This window comes from Podarcis liolepis, assembly GCF_965112155.1.
Source record: "Podarcis liolepis genome assembly, chromosome: 13".
In the NCBI taxonomy this organism is placed as follows: Eukaryota; Metazoa; Chordata; class Lepidosauria; order Squamata; family Lacertidae; genus Podarcis; species Podarcis liolepis.
The window spans coordinates 1,576,214-1,596,734 of record NC_139573.1 but is presented as its reverse complement, the minus strand read 5'-3'; the positions used below and the strand labels follow the sequence as shown (position 1 = coordinate 1,596,734).

The 20,521-nt window shown below is 52.5% G+C and overlaps 1 protein-coding gene across 3 annotated transcripts in view; it reads left to right on the top strand.

The window, feature by feature from the left end:
- LRCH4 (leucine rich repeats and calponin homology domain containing 4) overlaps positions 1 to 20,521 on the top strand; it is a 72,725-nt gene that overhangs the window by 31,900 nt on the left and 20,304 nt on the right. The window lies entirely within an intron of this gene.

Below are 20,521 nucleotides of genomic sequence, written 5' to 3'. Positions count from 1 at the left end.
TGGTTCAACGCCTGGGGTCCTGTGCAGAGTCTCTCTGCAGATATTTCCTGGCATTTAGGAGTCTGAAGGGCCAAAGGGGAAGGAAATCCCAGGCTCTGCCTTTTGGAACAAATTGGACTATCGCCGTGCTTCGTTGACGTACGCGATGTGTCCGAATCTTGAACCCGAGTCCCGGTTTTTTTGCGGCGGCCTCGAGAAGGGCCGTGGAGAACAATAAAAGAAAGTCCTTCATGCATCTATGTAGGAGAGTTTTCCCATAATGGACACATGCTTGGCCATAACGGGAATGGAATAATGGACCAGACAGGCAATTTCTCTGACCCTGCAGGGCAGCTCTTCTGACCAGGATATGGGCTGGTGGTGGTCAGAGGACCAGAAGCTTAATTCTTGTAAAACGCAGATGTAAGACCCACGGGGCCTAGTTTTCTCGTGGAGTTGATTCAGCGTTGGAAGCCACATGTGGGCAGTTAAGCGTTCTGTGGGCTAGTCTCTCTTTGGTGGCTGGAATGGGCGTGTTGGACCCGTGGCAGGTTCAATAATAATAATTATTATTTATTTATACCCCGCACATCTGGCTGGGTCTCCCCAACCACCCTGGGCAGTTTCCAACAAAGTATTAAAATACAGTGGTCTGTTAAACATTAAAAGCTTCCCTAAACAGGGCTGCCTTCAGATGTCTTCTGAAAGTCTGGTAGTTGTTTTTCTCTTTGACATCTGGTGGGAGGGCGTTCCACAGGGCGGGCGCCACCACCGAGAAGACCCTCTGCCTGGTTCCCTGTAACCTCACTTCTCGCAATGAGGGAACCGCCAGAAGGCCCTCGGAGCTGGACCTCAGCGTCCGGGCAGAACGATGGGGGTGGAGATGCTCCTTCAGGTATACTGGGCCTTTGAGGCCGTTTAGGGCTTTCAGGGTCAGCACCAACACTTTGAATTGTGCTCGGAAACGTACTGGGAGCCAGTGTAGGTCTTTCAGGACTGGTGTTATGTGTTCTCCCAGTCAGCAGTCTGGCTGCTGCATTCTGGATTAGTTGTAGTTTCCGGGTCACCTTCCAAGGTAGCCCCACGTAGAGCGCATTGCGTTAGTCCAGGCAGGAGATAACCAGAGCATGCACCACTCTGGCCAGACAGTCTGCAGGCAGGTAGGGTCTCATCCTGTGTACCGTACGGGACAGCTGCCTCTTCCTGCATTGCAGCGGGTCAGGATAACCCTCAGGCTTCCCTTCCAGCTCTGTGACTCCAGGTTTCCTCCTGCCCTTGGCATGTGTTCTGCGGGAGACGAAGGGACAGTGGCTGGGAAAAGGAAGAGGCGCCTTGCCCCTTGGGTGCTGGCTGCCTCAGCAGGGGCGATTAGGAAGGTTTCCCACACTTTGAGCTGCCTCCGCTGCTTATCTCGGAGAGGAGGGCTGTGAGAAAGAGCACAGAGGCTGAAAGGCCTCCTTCCTTGTCCCGCAGTGCAGCAAACTCGGGAGATAAAACAGGGACCCCACAGAGAGGAGAAGGCGTTTGGGACGTGAGAAGAGATGGGAATCTGTGTCGGGGGGGGGGAGAGGGGCTGCCCCCACCACAGCAGGAGGGACAAACGCTTCCTCTGATTCGAATCCAGATTCCCACCCCCCAAAATAAAGGGTCCAGGCAAGAGAAACTGCCAGATCCAGGGTGGGGGGAACTTTCGGAGGGTAAGATAAGAGCTGTTTGACAGTGGAGCGGACTTCCTGGGAAGGTGGCGGGTCTTGGCTGGGGGTTTTAAAACAGAGGGGGTGACCATCTGTCAGGGATGACTTAGCGCTTTGCGGCGGGGTTGGGCTAGATGACCTTTGGGGTGTCCCTCGCAATTCTGTGATTATGGAATTCAACCGCAAGAGGGGCCAGGCCTTGGGCGGGGGAGAAGGGAAGGTGCTATCCACCTGCTTTCAGCTAGGTAGAGGTCTGGCCCCGTTTCTGGGGACGAGGAAGTTGCAGGAAGTGAAGCTGAAGGGGGTGGGGGCACCGATCCAGGGTTCAAATCACCATTTGGCCATGGAGTTTGCTGGCTGACCTAGGGCTAGTTGCTGCCTTTTATATATATATATATATATATATATATATATATATATATATATATATATATATATATATACACACACACACACACACACACACACACACACACACACAAACACATTTTTATTGATTTTTTAAATATATCAGTTCCAACAGTCAAACAACATATCTTCTCATCTTATGCAACATTTTAGACTTCTGTCAACACCTCTGGTGTTTTTCCGTGTTTATCACTTATTTTGCATTTCTTAATTTCTATATTGCATTTAATTGTCCTTCACTAATAATTCTTTTCATAGTCTTTCTTGCAATATTTCAAATAATCCACCTTACAAAACTTCTTGCAATCCTACTAGCATAATCTGTTCATCACAGTTACTTTTCAAGTAATTCATATATTTACCCCAGTCCTCTAAGAATCTCTGATCTCGCAGGTTTCGAATCCTTCCTGCTAATTTATCTAATTCTGCATAGTCCATCAACTTCGTCCTCCGTTCTTCTTTCGTCGGTGGCTCTTCTCGTTTCCATTTTTTGTGCCAATAATGTTCTTGCTGCTGTTGTTACAGATAAAAACAACTTACAATCCTACCTGTTAATACCATCTCCTACTGAGCTAGTCACTGCCTTCCATCCGTCTGACCTTCCTCACAAGGCTGTTGTGGGGGTTAAATGAGCCCGGGGGGGGGGGGAGAGATGCATGTACGCACCTTGAGCTCCTCATAGAAAAAAGCGGGATATAAAAGGCGGAATATCATTTTTGTGTTTTTTTTATTTTTGTTTTAAAATATATTTATTAACTTTTCAAAGTTTATACAAAAAAGACAAAAAACAAAAATACAAAAATTAAAAACACATATAATTTCATTCACTTGTTTTCTTTTAACTTATTTCTCGGACCTCCTCATACCTCCCCTTTTTGTATTCCAATTCAAATTATTCGTTCAGCAAATCCTCACCCTTAATTTTCACTTAATTTTACACCTTTCTTTCTTCTTTTTCCCCCAATTATCTTAATCATTACAACTGGTAACCACTTAGATTCAGTCCAACATCAATCTAACATTCACTAATTTTATAATATTTCCCAAGATAGTCCTTAAATTTCTTCCAATCTTGTGCCGCCATCTCTCTTCCCTGGTCTCGGATTCTGCCAGTCATTTCTGCCAGTCCCATGTAGTCTATCACCTTCATCTGCCATTCTTCCAAGGTGGGTAGATCTTGTGTCTTCCAGTACTTTGCAATAAGTATTATTGCTGCCGCAGAATATCATTTTTGGGGGTTGGACTAGATGACCCCTGGGTTCCCCTCCAACTTGACAATTCTATAATCCTTTGAAAATAAATGAATAAGTAAACTGTGGAGGCAGAGTGTAGCTATTCCATTTTCTCTGTGTGGCTTGCAGAAGGGATGCCCCCCTGGCTTGGGATATTCCCACTGGTGGAGGGAGCCATGGACTCAAGCACCCCTGTGTGTCAGAATCTGTGATTTTAGCCTGAAATGGGCTTGCAGAGCGAATGGGGAGCAGGACGGGTCCAGCCCCACAGCTTCCCCAGAGGGTGTCTTGGGCGGCCGGCCGGCCTGGCCGCCTTGCCTGAGGAATGTTAATGCCAACGGCAGCTGTGAAATGGGACTCTTGTTTCGGGGGGGGCGGAGAGAGAGAGACGGCTGTCAGGGGGGGACGGGGTCCCTCCAGTCCCCATAGACCTCCCCCCCCCACACTCACGCCAGGCCTCTCAGCTGTCTGCTGACAATTTGCAGATCTCAGCCCTGGGAGGTTTGCGTGAACATTCGCTTGAAGACAGCCTTCCCCAGTCCTGGCGCCCTCCAGATCACTCAGACTACAACTCCCATCAGCCCCTGCAGGGCCACATGGCGGGGGGGGCTCATGGGGGCACAGCTCTTCCGGCTGGAGCTGGCAGGGGGTGCAGTCCAGAAGTTTTTTGGGGGGCCACATTGCAATGCTCACAAGCTGCCTCTCAGGTTTTTGCAGCAGCTGACCCAGCAAAGTCCAAACCCTTTGGGATCTGGGAACCAAGGCCTCTGGGGGGAGCATTTGGGGGAGTTGGGGGTATTTGGCCTGGAGAAGAGGAGGCGGAGAGCCACCTTCAAATACCTGAAGGGGTGGGTGGGGCAAGCTTGTTTCTTGATGCTCCAGAAGGGAGGACCGGAACCCAGGGCTTCAAACCACAACAAAGGAGATTCCCACTAAACATCGGGAGGGTCTTTCTGACAGTGAGAGCCGTTCAACAAGGACAGGCGGAAGGTGGCGGACTCTCCTTCCTTGGAAGTTTTTACAGCAGAGGTTGGGTGGCCATTTGTCAGGGATCTTTCAGCCACAATTCCAGGGGGTTGGACTAGATGACCCCTGGGACCCATTCCAACACCGCAGTTCTGCGAATCTCCGCTTTGGCGAAGGGCCTTCTTAACTCAGCGGGAGAGCGCTAGCGTTGCATACAGGCGGTCCCAGGCCCAGCCCCCAACGGCATCTCCAGGTAAATAAATAAATAACAAATTTTTATTTATACCCCGCCCTTCCCGGTTCAGAAAACCCGGCTCAGGGCGGCTAGCAACAAATTTAAAACAATTGTAAAAGCAGCATTAAGTACAGTATAAAAACGTGAATAACAATAAAGTTCAAAGTTCAGAAATCAATTTACGGGAAATCCATCCAATAAGTATTAGATAATCCCCAGGGCTAGCTGGCTGAATTGGTCCTACTTGGGCCAGCGAGGAGACCAGGGGAGAATTAGCTGTGGGGTCTCAGAGCGGGTGATCTTCATAAAAGGGGAGGGGGACGGAAGGGAATGGAAATAAAAGATCAGGCTGAATTCAAATTAAAGGCCAGGCAGAATAGCTCTGTCTTACAGGCCCTGCGGAAGGAGGTTAAATCCTGAAGGGCCCTGGTCTCCTGGGACAGAGCATTCCACCAGGTCGGAGCCACCACTGAGAAGGCCCTGGCCCTGGGGGAGGATAGTCTGACTTCCTTAGGGCCCAGGACCTCTAAACTATGGTTTAGTAGGGCTGCCAGAAACCCCTGGGGAGCGGCTGCTGCCAGCCAGTGTAGACAGTATTGATCCAGATGCACCAGGAGTCTGACTTGCTATGGTGCAAGGCAGTTTTTAACATTCCTATCCTAAAAGCCCCGCCATCCTTTCCCCAGCCCTCTTCCTTCCGCCTTGTAAGCATCTTTGGGCAGGGACGTCCTGGAGCATCTTCCTTGCCCCCCCCCCACAGTCCCCCCCTCTCTTGCTGCTCCAAGGACTCCCTGCCATTCCAGCTACACTCCCTGCCTCCGCTGCTGAAGGTGCCCCTTGCGTGCTGCTGGGCTGGGGTGGTGGGCTTAAGCCCCCGGGTTGGGGGGGAGACCCCACTTGGCCGTGAGGAAGCAACCTTGGGAACCAATCCATCACTCTCAGCCTAAGTGTTGGTGCTGACCTTGAAAGCCCTAAACGGCCTCAAAGGCCCAGCAGACCTGAAGGAGCGTCTCCACCCCCATCGTTCAGCCCGGACACTGAGGTCCAGCTCCAGGGGCCTTCTGGCGGTTCCCTCCCTGCGAGAAGTGAGGTTACAGGGAACCAGGCGGAGGGTCTTCTCGGTGGTGGCGCCCACCCTGTGGAACACCCTCCCATCAGATGTCAAGGAAATAAACAACTATCTCACTTTTAGAAGACAGCTGAAGGCAGCCATATTTAGGGAAGTTTTTAAGGCTTAATGCTGTATTTTGTTTTTAATTTTCGATAATTAATACAACTAATCCAGAATGCGGCAGCCAGACTGGTGACTGGGAGCGGCCGCCGAGACCACATAACACCGGTCCTGAAAGACTTACATTGGCTCCCAGGACGTTTCCGAGCACAATTCACAGTGTTGCTGCAGACCTTTATAGCCCTAAACAGCCTCGGCCTTCAGTATACCTGAAGGAGCGTCTCCACCCCCATTGTCCAGCCCAGACACTGAGGTCCAGCTCCGAGGGCCTTCTGGCGGTTCCCTCCCTCCGAGAAGCCAAGTCACAGGGAACCAGGCAGAGGGCCTTCTCGGTGGTGGCACCCGCCCTCCCATCAGATGTCAAGGAAATAAACAACTATCTGACTTTTAGAAGACATCTGAAGGCATCCCTGTTTAGGGACGGTTTTAATGTTTGAAGTTTTATTCTGTTCTTAGTGTTCTGTTGGAAGCTGCCCAGAGCGGTTGGGGAAACCCAGCCATATGGGTGGGGTATAAATAATAAATTATTATTATTATTATTATTACCCTCCTCACACGGTTGTTGTGGCGATGCAGGGGGAGAAATAGATATGCCACCTTGTGCTCTTTGAAGGAAGAAGGTTGAGAGATAGGTGATGCTGGCATCTGTCTGTCTCGAGAGACAATGGAGTGCGTCTCCGGGGGTGAAGGCAAAGTGGCCTCCCTGGGGTGCAAGCCTGGGCGGTGTCTGGGGGTCCCGGGCTTCCCAGATGACAAGACACCCCCCCCCCCTTGGCTTTGCTGGTGTGGTCCAAAGGAAAGCAGAGCAGGACGTTGGGCACCAGCCTGGCTGCAGGAGTTGCTGGACAGAGGCGTACAAGGCATCGTCCAACAGTCTTAGGGACCCCTCTCTGGATTTCCATAGGGTTTACTCCTCTGCCTTTTCTTGTAGTTTGGATCCATTGCTCTGTGTCCGCTTCTCTGGAGCAGCAGAGTCTTGGTTGACCACAAACTTGACATGAGCCAACAGTGTGACGCGGCAGCTAAAAAAGCCAATGCAATTCTGGGCCTCATCAATAGGAGTATAGCATCTAGATCAAGGGAAGTAATAGTGCCACTGTATTCTGCTCTGGTCAGACCTCACCTGGAGTACTGTGTCCAGTTCTGGGCACTACAGTTCAAGAAGGACACTGACAATCTGGAACGTGTCCAGAGGAGGGCAACCAAAATGGTCAAAGGCCTGGAAACGATGCCTTATGAGGAACGGCTAAGGGAGCTGGGCATGTTTAGCCTGGAGAAGAGGAGGTGAAGGGGTGATATGATAGCCATGTTCAAAGATATAAAAGGATGTCACATAGAGGAGGGAGAAAGGTTGTTTTCTGCTGCTCCAGAGAAGCGGACACGGAGCAATGGATCCAAACTACAAGAAAGAAGATTCCACCTAAACATTAGGAAGAACTTCCTGACAGTAAGAGCTGTTCAGCAGTGCACCTTTAGCTAGAGGAGAAGCCCCCCCCCAAAAAAAACCAGGCTCCCTCCTGGCTCCCACCCAACGTTTCCACCTGCGAGGAATGTGCAGCCGGCCAGCCAGCAGCAGCGACTTCTTCAAAAAGTCCTCCTTTTATCCCAGAAAGGAAACATCTGGTGGGTTGGGGGTTTCTTTTCCCCCAGCTCTTATTTTTAGCTGGGGTGGGGGGGGTGTCGTTTCCCCCTCCCCCGTGCTCTGGCTGGGGGGTGGGAAGGAGAGGGAGAGGAAGGGGCAGCTGCCTCCTTGGTTCGCCTTTGCAGGAGACAGGCCAGCTGCAAAAATGCCTGGCGGTTCTGCAAGAGATCAGTTTGCAAGGCAGCCCCTTTCTCTCTGCCCTCCAGGAGGGGAGCTGGCCGGCTTCAGGGCGGATCTCCCCTCCTTCCTTTTGGGGGGGTGGGCCGTGGGGCCGTTTCCGCACAGGGCCGGGCACGGGGGCAACTGAGCCAGTGGAACATCTAGGCCTAACCTCAGATGCGCATTGCACGACCATCGCCACTCTCTCATTTCTTTTATTTATTTATTAAATTAGTGTCTCTCTTTTTTGCCATGGCAACTCCTCCCATGCGCATGGCGTGATGATCGCTGCTCTTTATTTATTAGTTAAATTAATTAGTCACTCTATTTTTGCCATGGCAACTCAAAGCCACTTACAAAATGAGGTGCAAAAATATATGTGTGTTAAAACCAGGGCAGGGGGATACATTGAAAGCGACCAACGAGCCTCAGCTCTAAAAGGCCACAGGTAGCTGAAGGCCTGGCTGAAGAGGGATGTTTTTGCTTGGCGTCTGAAGATATACAGTGATGGCGCCTGGCGGGCTTCCCTAAGGAGAGCATTCTGCAAATGGGGAGCCACCGGCGAAAAGGCCCCGTTTTGATGTTCCTTCCGTGGAGGAGGCAGCACAAAGAAGGGCCTCAGGTGACAATCTATGGGTCGTATCTACCTGCAGTTGCACCCCTGTCCATTGCAGATGTCTGCCTACTGGAGATTATCTCTCCAAATCAAGTTACTAGGCCTTGAAAAATACGCTTGGGGTAGGCGTTTGGTAAAGATTAGGGCTAGGCAATGTCTGGTTTTCAATACCGTGATATACCACCAGCTAAACATTGTGATATACCAACATATCACGATGTCTTAAACAGAGTTGAAGCTATGGCTGGCTTCATGGCTTTTCCCACACAAGCGCATCATGATTCGCGATATATTGCCAGGTAAAATCTTATGAAACCGTTATCACGATATGGAGTTCAAACCTAGGTTATGTCCTATCGCCCAGCCCTACTAAAGATTTTAAAATTTGGTTTTATAACGTGTCTAAAACAGGGAGAGCCGTTAAAAATGGAGATGGGAATTAAAAGACGAAAAGCGAAACTATGAAAGGGGCACGTCGAATAAGTACGTGGGTTGAAATAGGCGTGAAAAGAAAAAGTGGGAATAATAGATGTTGTCTCCAAGTAAAAAGAATACCAGCCTTCTTAGGTGATCAAGTCTAGTTCCCGATTTGCCAGCTTTGTGACGAAGGTTGTCTCGAAAAGGATGGTTCCGCTGTATATGTAAGAAAGGAATGCCAGATCGTATAAATAGCGTCTGGAGGTTGTAGCTGAAATCTCAAATTATGTGTAATTTTCTCCGTTATAGCTAGGATGCCGGGGGGGGGGGTGATTTAGTGCCGCAACTTGCATCCCTGTGCAGGAGAAGCTAGGCCTGAGTCCGCTTGCAACCCTTTGACGCAGCCTTCCCCAACCCGGTGCCCTCCCTGACTATTGGCCATGCTGGCTGGGGGCTGATGGGAGTTGTAGTCCAAAAAATGCCAAATCTGGAAAGCACCAGGCTTGTGAATGCTGCTGGATGGACACCTTGTCCCCCACCTTAACCCCTCTCTCGTTCCCCTTCACATCCTCCTTTCGGGAACCTGCAAGAGGATTAGACAGATTCACGGAGGAGTTGCTCTTGCGCCCGGATCCTGCTTGCTGGTTTCCCATAATGGGCGTCTGGCCAGCCCCAGTGAGGACAAGCTGCTGGGCTCCGTGGGCCCCTGTGGCCTGACCCAGCAGCCGGGCTCTTCCGATGTCCTGATGGAACCTCCAGGGCCAAGGGCAATCTATCTGAGATTCCTCAGTTCTGAGGACAGGACGCTGGGCCTGGTCTGACAGATGCTCCTCCTATGCTCTTGGGGCTGGGCAGCGGAGCAGCCTTGATCCGGGGCTTGTGTGTGTTGCCTCTTCCTCTCTTCCTGCCTGCCTCTGTTGCCAGGATAGTGGGAGGAGCCCCTTCTGAAGCAGTCGTGTGTGCAGGGAAGGACGCCAAGGGGTTCAGGCGCAGGACACGGATGGAGGGAGACGGGGGCTGCTGCTGTTGCTGCTGCAGCACGTAGCTCCTCTCTCTGCCTCTGGATCTGAAGCAAGAGCTGGAAGGAAGGAAGGAAGCTCCCGAGGAGAGGCGGGGGGGGCAGCCCTTGCAGGAGGGGGGGGGGGGACGGGCTTCCCTCCTTCCTGGCTCCTCCAGACCAAAACCTTTCTCAAGATCTCCTTTCTCTCTCTCTCACGTGGAGTAGACCTGCCCCAAGGAAGGAGGCAGCGTCTGCAACACATCAGACCATCTGGTACGCAGGATGAGACCCTCCCTGCCCACAGAATGTCTCACCAGAGTAGTGCATGCTCTGGTTATCTCTCGCTTGGACTACTGCCATTCGCTCTACATGGGGCTAACTTTGAAGGTGACTCGGAAACTACAACTAATCCAGAATGCGGCAGCTAGACTGGGGACTGGGAGACCACATAACACCGGTCCAGAAAGACCTCCATTGGCTCCCAGGACGTTTCCGAGCACAATTCAAAGTGTTGGAACTGACCTTTAAAGCCCTAAACAGCCTTGGTCCAGTATACCTAAAGGAGCGTCCCCACCCCCATCGTTCAGCCCGGGCACTGAGATCCAGCACCGAGGGACTTCTGGTGGTTCCCTCACTGCGAGAAGTGAGGTTACAGGGAACCAGGCGGAGGGCCTTCTCGGTGGTGGCTCCCGCCCTGTGGAACACCCTCCCCCCAGATCTCAAGGAAATAAACAACTACCTGACTTTTAGAAGACATCTGAAGGCAGCCCTGTTTAGGGAAACTTTTAATGTTTAATAGGTTATTGTGTTTTAGTGTTCTGTTGGAAGCCGCCCAGAGTGGCTGGGGAAACCCAGCCAGATGGGCAGGGTATAAATAATAAATAATAAATAATAAATTATAATTATTATAATTATTATTATCACAGTGGCAGGATCCCTGCCTTCCCCGCTCAGTCCCTTCCAGCTGCGGAGAGAGGGTTTTTATCTGGAGAATTTGTACCTGCCTTCCAAAAGGGAAGTGCTCAGGTGGGGCCTTGCTTCCTGGTTGCACAGTAGCTGCAGTTGGTTGCGCCAGGAGACGCTTCTCCTGTAATCTCCTGGCACCAGTGGCGTAGCGTGGGGGTGCAAGGGGGGCCGGCCGCACCGGGCGCAACATCTGGGGGGGGGGCGCTCGCCGCCTCCGGAGTCGCCGAAGAGCCTCGGGCGCAGGCTGTAGCAGAGCCCCATGTCTCGCGGAACCGACGAGCTGGCAGCGGCTCTCAGCGCTCGCCGCGGTCCCCGCACGTCAGGGCCGCGGAGGGCGCGCCAGGCAGCCCCTCCTCACAGCCCGGCCGCCTGCTGCAGCAGCTGCTGGGCCATGTTGCATTTTCCTCACCTCTCTGCCCTCCTCCTCCTCCTCCGGGCAAGCGGCGTCGTTTGGGCGGCAGCGCCAGCGGCAACTCGCCTCAGATCACCTGACGCGGCAGGTTAGGGGTTAGGGGGCGCAAATTACTTGCCTTGCCCCGGGTGCTGACAACCCACGCTACGCCGCTGCCTGGCACCAGAATCGGAAGCAGGCCTAAACCCAAGGATGCCATTGCCATTGCCTTTTTGGGCGAAGACGGCTCTAAAGTCTTATTTTTCGAGCGATTGGACTGGCTGTGATTGATTCTCAGTCTGGCTAGTTCAGAGGACAACCTTGAGCTCGTTTAAGAGCTTTGAGAACTTTCCTTCTTGATCATATATTGGCCTCTTCCGGCCTCTTTTTCTTAAGGGGGAGGGCTCCTGCTCAGGCTGCGCAGAAAAAGCATTTTGATTTCTGAAATTCAACCCGATTGTGCAGATTGAATATAACGGATGGAATTCTACAGGGTGGGGTCTTAGGGTGCAGAAACTGTCCAGATCCGGGGATCCCCAGAGGGTGGAGATACCAGGCACCACCGTCCTGGCGCCCAGGCATCTTCACTTGGTCGCAAGTGGCCGAAAGCCAGGTGCAAAACGCGCCTGGCGCCTGGCTAATTTCGAACACAGCTTGGAAGATGGAGCAAGCTTGTTTTCTACTGCTTCAGAGGTTCAGACCGAACTCAGCAGATTCAGATTGCAAGAGAGGAGACTCTGACTAAACATCAGGAAGGACTTTCTGATGGCAGGAGCTATTCAACAGTGGAACGGACTCTCTTGGAAGGCGGTGGACTCCCCTTCATTGGAGGTTTTTTTAAATAGAGAGGTCAGATGGCCATCGGTCGGGGATTCTTTAGCCGTGATTCCTGCTTTGCAGGGGGTTATAGAATCCTAGAGTTGGAAGAGACCACAAGGGCCATCGAGTCCAACCCCCTGCCAAGCAGGAAACACCATCAGAGCACTCCTGACATATGGTTGTCAAGCCTCTGCTTAAAGACCTCCAAGGAAGGAGACTCCACCACACTCCTTGGCAGCAAATTCCACTGTCAAACAGCTCTTACTGTCAGGAAGTTCTTCCTAATGTTTAGGTGGAATCTTCTTTCTTGTAGTTTGGATCCATTGCTCCGTGTCCACTTCTCTGGAGCAGCAGGAAACAACCTTTCTCCCTCCTCTATGTGACATCCTTTTATATCTTTGAACATGGCTATCATATCACCCCTTAACCTCCTCTTCTCCAGGCTAAACATGCCCAACTCCCTTAGCCGTTCCTCATAAGGCATCGTTTCCAGGCCTTTGACCATTTTGGTTGGGTTAGACTAGGTGAGCCCTAGATGGCTCTGCAATTCTGTAATTCAACGAAGCTCCGATTAGCGGATTTGTGCCAAAGGTAGCGGTGGAGTTCCTCCAGATCTCATCTCGCGGCATTTTTTCTGTGGCGCGTCAGGGCAGCTCCTCAGGTCAGCTCTGTTGGCACTGCCAACTGCTATTGTACAGGCGGGTAAGCAGAAAGCAGCCTTTATCTCCAGAAGTCAGGGCTGTGCCTGCCTCCTTCCACCCCCCCCCCACCTCCCAAGGAACAGCTCCCCAGTATTGCTTAATCTGTGCTGCAGTTGCACGTTCACTGATAAGGGGGATTTTTTCCGCTGCTTTCACGCCTGCCGTGGTTGAGGGAGGGGCAAGGCCTGGGCAGCCACCCAAAGCCAGCCAGAATCTCTGCACACCTTTCTAAGAAAGTTGGCCACAGCAACACATCTTGGCAGCGCTCCTTGTCCCCCAACCCTAAAAGGAAAAAAGAAACCCCTACTCAGGGCAGGTCTGATGCCTAAATATATCTCCTCCATCACTCTTCTTGGGAAAGGGAAAGGACTCCTCCTGGAGGACAGGTGTCAGGTGTGCCTGCAGGAGCCAGGCCCTGTGACCAATAGGACTCTGCAGGACTGGGGCCTTCCTAAGTTTGTTCTGGAGAGGCAAGGCGCGGCCACACAGGTAAGGCCAATTAGTAACTCACAGCACCTGGTGGCAAGAGCCGGGAAGGGATATAAGGTCAGCATTTCCCTTCGGCTCTTTGCCACAGCAACAGGTTCCCTGCCCTGCTGCGTCTGACTTTGTGACTCCTTGTTTCTTGATCCTCGGACCCCTGACTTTGTGACTCCTCGCTTCTTGATCCTCGGACCCCTGACTTCGTGGCTCCTCGCTTCTTGATCCTCGGACCCCTGACTTCGTGGCTCCTCGCTTCTTGATCCTCGGACCCCTGACTTCGTGGCTCCTTGCTTCTTGATCCTCGGACCCCTGATTTCGTGACTCCCTGCTTCTTGATCCTCGGACCCCTGACTTCGTGGCTCCTCGCTTCTTGATCCTCGGACCCCTGATTTTGTGACTCCTTGCTTCTTGATCCTCGGACCCCTGACTTCGTGGCTCCTTGCTTCTTGATCCTCGGACCCCTGACTTCGTGGCTCCTCGCTTCTTGATCCTCGGACCCCTGACTTTGTAGCTCTTCGCTTCTTGATCCTCGGACCCCTGACTTCGTAGCTCCTCGCTTCTTGATCCTCGGACCCCTGACTTCGTGACTCCCTGCTTCCTGACCCTTGGCTTCTTGACTCCCAGCTCTCTGACCCTCTGACCTTGGCTTCCTGGCTTCTGGACTCCCGTTCCTGCTCCCACCCCGCCATCTTGCCCCTGGTCCCGACGTCCCCAGCCAGGACTTTGATCGCCCATGAACCGGACCGTGACAACGGGTTTCAACATTGGGGGCTTTTTTAGGTTTAGAAGGAGCCAGGGGTGGACATGAAAGTGGTGTCTCAAATTACGCACGGAGAAAATGGATGGAGAGAAGTTTTTCTCCCTCTTGCATGACGCTCGGGCTTGGGGACATCTGGCGATCCTGAATGTTGGAAGATAGAGGAAAGAGAAAACAATGTTCTTCTTCAAGCAGTGCGTCGTTCAACTGTGGAACTCCCTCCCACCAGAGGCAGTGATGGCCATTGACCTAGACAGCTGCCAGAGGGGATTTGACGAATTCCTGGAAGGCTTTAGATGGCTCCTGGCCAGGGTGGCTGTTCTCTGCCTCCGCACTTGGGTCACGATAGTGATGCTTCTGAATCCCAGTTGCTGGAAACTGCGGGGGGGGGGCGGAGGGCTCTTGTGCTCAGGTTTTCCTTGCAGGCTTCCCATAATGGGAATCTGGTTGGCCACTGCGAGGACAGTGATTCTGGACTAGAGGGGGCCCCTTGGACCTGATCCAATGTTCATAAAGCGCAAGTCCCCAGAGGAAGCTACATCCCATTGCAGACTCCTACTCAACGGACTCTGAGCGGGGTCACCAGTGTAAGATTGCCGCTTATCCTTCCTGTGGACGGCCCCTTTCTTTCTGCCTAGCGCGACACAAAACAGGCCCCCTTCTGCTTATTACTTAATGGTTGCAAAGCAGCACGTGGGCTGGACGAAAGGGCCGTATGAAGAAGGACAGAGGGGGCAGAAGAGGAGGAGACCTGGGGGGGGAGGGGGGCAGAGGAGACGGGGCAAGAAGGGACTTCAAGGATTCAGAAAAAGGGGCAACATTGATTCCAGCAAACAATGGAATTTGCTCCAGCTAAATGGATGACTTCAGAATAAGGGTTTCCCAGACTTGGGTCTCCAGCTGTTTTCAGACTACAATCCCCATCTTCTCCAGCCACTGGTCCTGCTAGCTAGGGATGATGGGAGTTGTAGTCCAAAACAGCTGGAGACCCAGGTTTGGGAAACCCTGGTTTGGACAAGTGCGTGGAGCGTGGAGCTTTGATTGGCCACCAACCGCGACAACCATGTTCTCCCTCCACAGTCAGATTATAAATCTAGATTACGGGCGCCACAACGGAATGTCTGTTCACCAGGGGGTTGGACAAGATGACCTTCGGGGGTCCCCTACAACACTACAATTCTATAATCTCATAGCTTGAGTGTAGCTCGCTCTTACAACAATTCACTCGTCCCAGTTTGCAAGGAAGGAGAAAGGGACACCGTGGAAATGGCATTAACTCTGGACTAAGGCGGAACTGGGGTCGCCAACCTGGTGCCCAGAAATCTCCACATTGACGCAGTTGGAGCCAAACCAGTAGCAAACTGCGGCTGGGGGATTTCGAACACTGCTCTTGCTGAGGGTCCCAGGCGGGTGGGTGGGGCTGTTGCATCCACATCCTGCTTTCGAGGCTTCCTTGTGTGGCATCGGGTTGGCCCCTGGCAAGAGAGGAAGCTGGACTAGGAGGGGCCCCTTTGGCCTGGTCCAGAAAGGCTTTTCTCATATCAAGCAGCCGCAGCCGCAGAGAAATAATAATAACAGTAAAATTTTATTTATATCCTGCCCTCCCCAGCAAAAGCCGGGCTCAGAGCGGCTAACAACAATAAAAGTAACACAGCATTCTAAAATCAATTTATTCCAAAATCAATTCTGAATCAAATTAAAGGCAACCATTGGGCAAGAGTTCTATGAGGATTACCAAAGGAGTGGGTCAGACTGTGCCCTGTGGAACAGCTCTGTCTTGCAGGCCCTGCGGAAAGATGTCAAGTCCCGCAGGGCCCTGGTCTCTTGTGTCAGAGCGTTCCACCGGATCGGGGCCACGGCCGAAAAGGCCCTGGCTCTGGTTGAGGCCAGCCTAACTTCTCTGTGGCCTGGGACCTTCAAGATGTTTTTGTTTGAGGACTCTAAGGTCCTCTGTGGGGCATGCCAGGAGAGGCGGTCCCAAATGATGAGAGGATTGAACAAATCCATGGAGGAGGAGGAGGAGGAGGAGGAGGAGGAGGAGGAGGCTGTCAGTGGTCCCAGTGGCTGGAAACCGCAGGAGGGGAGAGGGCTGCCCTTGTGCTTGGGCCCCACTGTCAGGTTTCCCAGCAGGTCGGACCCCTGGGACAGAGTTGGGCCACTGGGCTGGTCCTGCATCCTCTTCCTTGGTTCTTAGGATACTGGTGGCTCTGGAGACCACGCTGCCTCTTGCGAATTTCTTGAGTGCATTCCTCCGTTGTCTTCCGAAACGGACGGATGCCAACAGCCACAGGTGCCCAGAGAGAGACCCAGTTTGTCCGGAGCCTGGTGTCCCCATCCAGGCTGGCATCTCCTGCGGCTTCTTCGTCGCGGCCAGCTGAGGGGCATTGCCCAACGAGAAGCCCCCTCCCTACGATACCCTCCTCCTCCTGGGCCCCGTCCTCCTCCTGGCAGCTCCCAGCTTCGTTGCGCCAGCAGCAGAGTCTCCCTCAGGCTCTCCCTCGTGAACAAAACGCTCCCTTCTTCTCCGCCTCGTGCCGCCCTCTCCGGATCGTATGGCTGACAAAACGTTTACCCAGCTGGGCCCTCCCGGCGCATACAGTGGGCGTCTGTGTCTGGGGCAGGGTCATGTGCACCAGCTGTTCTGTCACTATTGTGAACTTGGGGGGGGGGGGAGGCTGGCTCCGTTCCGCCATCTGCCAGGCTGCTGCAGCGCCTTCCTCTCTCTGCCTGCCCCCCACCCCATGAAAACGCTGCATGGGGAGATGGGGGCAGCAGCACAGGTGAGCTGGTCAGCATCCTCAGAGCACCATTCGCACCCAGGTCGAGCGTGTGCCGACCTTGCCCTCAGAGTCGTTGCTCTGCTTCTGAATCCTGGTTGCTGGAAAACCACAGGATGCAAGATTTGCTCTTGTCCTCAGATCTAGCCAGTTCATCTTAAGCTCATCATTGTTACCACCCACACTTTTTCTCCCCACCCAAAAAAACCCCCATTCCTCTGGGCAACATTCACCCAGTTCCTTCAGTCTCTTCCTGCCTCTGCCGATCTTCGGAAGATTCTCCTTCCCCAATTGGCCTCTTCTTCAGAAAGATCAGGCACATTTTGCACCTGGCTCTCGGCCACCTGCGACCAGGTGAAGATGCCCGGATGGTACCTGACGTCTCCACCACCTGGAGGCGCCTGCCTGGCGATCCTTGAATCACACACCAGCATCACATCCTGTAGAATTCTCTCCCGTTACGTTTTATCAGAATGAATTTCCGGAACCCAAAAGCCGTATTGGAAAATACAACTTAAGAGCTGTCTGGCCCCCAAATGGCGACCAGGCCTTCCGTTTTGGCGACTGTAACTCTGGTTTAAGGAGACATTTGTGGCCCCACTTTCATATCTGAGCTTCTAACACTTGAGATTTTCCCCCTTGCAGAAAGCCTCACCCACGAACCGACCCATTTTTAATGCAGAATGCTTCAAGGAGCAAACGCTGAGCCGGGAACTCGAAGGCAGGCGGGTTTTGTTGTTGTTCTTGCAGCTGCCAAGGGGTCCTCCTTGCGAGGAAGCCCACCCCGGTGGAGAAGTGGCCGGCCTCAGCCCCACCGCCTCTTCCTCCTCCACTGGGCACTGGAGGAGCCTCTCTTCCTGGATACTTGGAAGGGCTGCTTCTAAATTTAGCTGCTGCTGCTGCTCCTCCTTCTTCCAAAACATCATCTGAGCAGACACAAAGCAGAAAGCGAGCGCTAGGCCTTCCTGGAGCTGCCTGCTGGGCTCTCCACCCTTGGTGGACTTCAGAGAGGGAGGACTGCTTGCAGATTCATACACACACTGAAGGCCTTGTCTCTGTCGCCTTCTTCCTGTTAACGGAGAAATGCAAGGGCTCCCTTGGACAAAAAAACAAGGACCCCAGCCAGGAATACCGGAGCAAAACAGCAGCCAGTCGGCTTGGTCTTGATTGAAGACTGTCGCAACAGGACTCCCACCTGCCTCAAGGTGGAACAAAAGAGAACCCAAACTTTGATTAGCTGCTAATCCCCATGTTGGGGACGTGGGTGACGCTGTGGGTTAAAGCACAGAGCCTAGGACTTGCCTGTCGGAAGGTCGGCGGTTCGAATCCCCGCGATGAGGTGAGCTCCTGTTGCTCAGTCCCAGCTCCTGCTAACCTGGCAGTTCGAAAGCATGCCAGTGCATGTAGATAAATAGGTACCACTCTGACGGGAAGGTAAACAGCATTTCCGTGCGCTGCTCTGGTTCGCCAGAAGTGGCTTAGTCATGCTGGCCACATGACCTGGAAGCTGTACGCCGGCTCCCTCGGCCAGTAAAGTTAATCCCACCCTTTTGTCTTCATCTGGGTTTGTTATTTCTGGAATGGCTACCTGTCTGGCACTCAGGTATCAGGAGGCCAGGAATTATCACTCAGGCAGAGGGGCTGCTGAGTAGCTATAGTATATGAATTTCTGAAGTTTTCCCTGTGAGCCAGTACATAGATCGATTTATCAGTGAATTCTTACATTTGGTATCATGCAGCAGAGGCCCTTTGACCAGATAGGAAGAAACTGTGATGAAGTGTTTTGTGGGGACAAATCACAAAAGTCACAAAAGTGATTGTGCTGGTTTTGGTAGTGGGCTGCATGTGCATGATATCTGCTAGAGGGGCAACCCCCCCCAGCCTATACATAAATTTCTGCAACATTCCCCGAGGCGGAGGGTGGGAAGACTCCTGGAGGGAGGGGGTCAGGAGGCCTAGCTGACCAGAGACCCCCCAGATGGGCAGCCTGCAGGGGTTTGCCTGGCTGGAGAGGAAGCGGTCTTGTCTGGCTTGTGATGAGGAGCGGTTGAGAGAGTTGGGTAGACTCAGCCTGGAGAACAGACAACAGACAGGACTCTAGGAAATGTAAATTGAATATTCAGCCACTTATTATTGAGGGGAAGTGCGTGGAACAGGTCCCAGTGTTTCGATTTCTTGGAATGGAGTTGAGAGACGACCTAACCTGGGGAGAAAACAGCAAAGACCTGATGAAGAGAGCACAGTCTCTCAAAGGACCTGTTGATGGCATTTTACCATTGCACTGTGGAGAGTGTATTAACGTATGGTCGGTGTGTGTGGTTTGGGAGCTGCACAGCCAGGGGAAAAACAATGCTGTCCAGGGTTGTGAAGACTGCGGAGAGAATAATTGGGTGCACTCTTCCCACCTTGGATCAAATCTACGCTTCCAGGTGTCACAAGAAAGCTGCAGAGATAGCGCAGGATAGTGCGCACCCCGGAAATGATCTCTTTCAGCTTCTGCCTTCTGGAAGAAGGGACAGGGTTATTGAGACTAGGACTAGCCGCCTGAGAAACAGTTTCTACCCAAGTGCGATTTTTGTTATAAACACAGTGTAAGGTCTCTAGGGACGCGGGTGGCGCTGTGGGTTAAACCTCAGAGCCTAGGACTTGGCGATCAGAAGGTCGGCGGTTCAAATCCCCGTTACGGGGTGAGCTCCCATTACTCGGTCCCTGCTCCTGCCAACCTAGCAGTTCGAAAGCACGTCAAAGTGCAAGTAGATAAATAGGTATCGCTCCAGCGGGAAGGTAAACGGCGTTTCCATGCGCTGCTCTGGTTTGCCAGAAGCGGCTTAGTCATGCTGGCCACATGACCCGGAAGCTGTACGCCGGCTCCCTCAGACAATAAAGCGAGATGAGATCCGCAACCCCAGAGTCAGTCACGACTGGATCTAACGGTCAGGGGTCCCTTTTCCTTTAAGGTAGTCTCTATGGGAGTATATTGTATTTTTAAAATGGGGTATCAGAGTTTTTAGGGGGCTAACCAGGTTGGGATAGCTGGGATAGCAGGCTTATTGGTTTTGAATTTTTTATGTAGATTTTTTTTTCCAATTTCGTTATTCTGTATGGGACAATGACAATAAAGATTATTGTATCGTATCGGAGAGCCACCTTCAGAAATCATAGAATCCTAGAGTTGGAAGAGACCACAAGGGCCATCGAGTCCAACCCCCTGCCAAGCAGGAAACACCATCAGAGCACTCCTGACATATGGTTGTCAAGCCTCTGCTTAAAGACCTCCAAAGAAGGAGGTTTCCCCTGTAAGATTGGGCACAAACTTGTTTCCTGCTGCTGCAGAGGGCAGGACCCAAAGCGAGGGATTCAAACGAACTTTCAGAGGGTCAGAGCCGATTCACAGGGGAACGGGCAGACTCTCCTCCCTTGCAGGTTTTTAAGGCTCTCGGAGATTCTTCAGCTGTGATTCCTGGACTAGGCAGCCCTCGGGGTCCCAATTCTGTGACTCCAAAGCTGGGCCATGCTGGATCTTGAAACAGTATACAGCATGTAGTTCAAACAGAATGCACCACTCAAACCCCCACGCAGCCCTGAAGCTTCCTGGGTGAGCTCGGAGTCAGTCGCGGCCTCCTAACCTCCCTCGCAGGGTTGTTGTAAGGAATTGATTGAGGGGGGTGTGTGAACTATGTTTTCCTTGGAGGAAAAGGCAGAATACAGCGGAACCTCGGTTGTCAAACGTAATCCGTTCCGCAAGACCGTTTGACTTCGAAAACATTTGGCAACCAAGGCGCAGTTGCCGAAATCCGTTGTGGAAAAAATGGAGCCGTTCAACTTCCGAGGCGTGTTCGAAAACGGAAGCATTCCGTGGTCAGTGTTCGAAAGCCGAAACGTTCGACTCCCGAAGCGTTTGGCGACCGAGGTTCCGCTGTACGAATGCAGTGGATCAGGTCTTCTGCTCACCTGTGTAAGAGAACAGGAGAGGCCGGCCAGGTGGAGATGTCCGTGGCCAACTTGGTCTCCCTCCTGAGACCCACATGGTCGCAACTGGACCCACGCC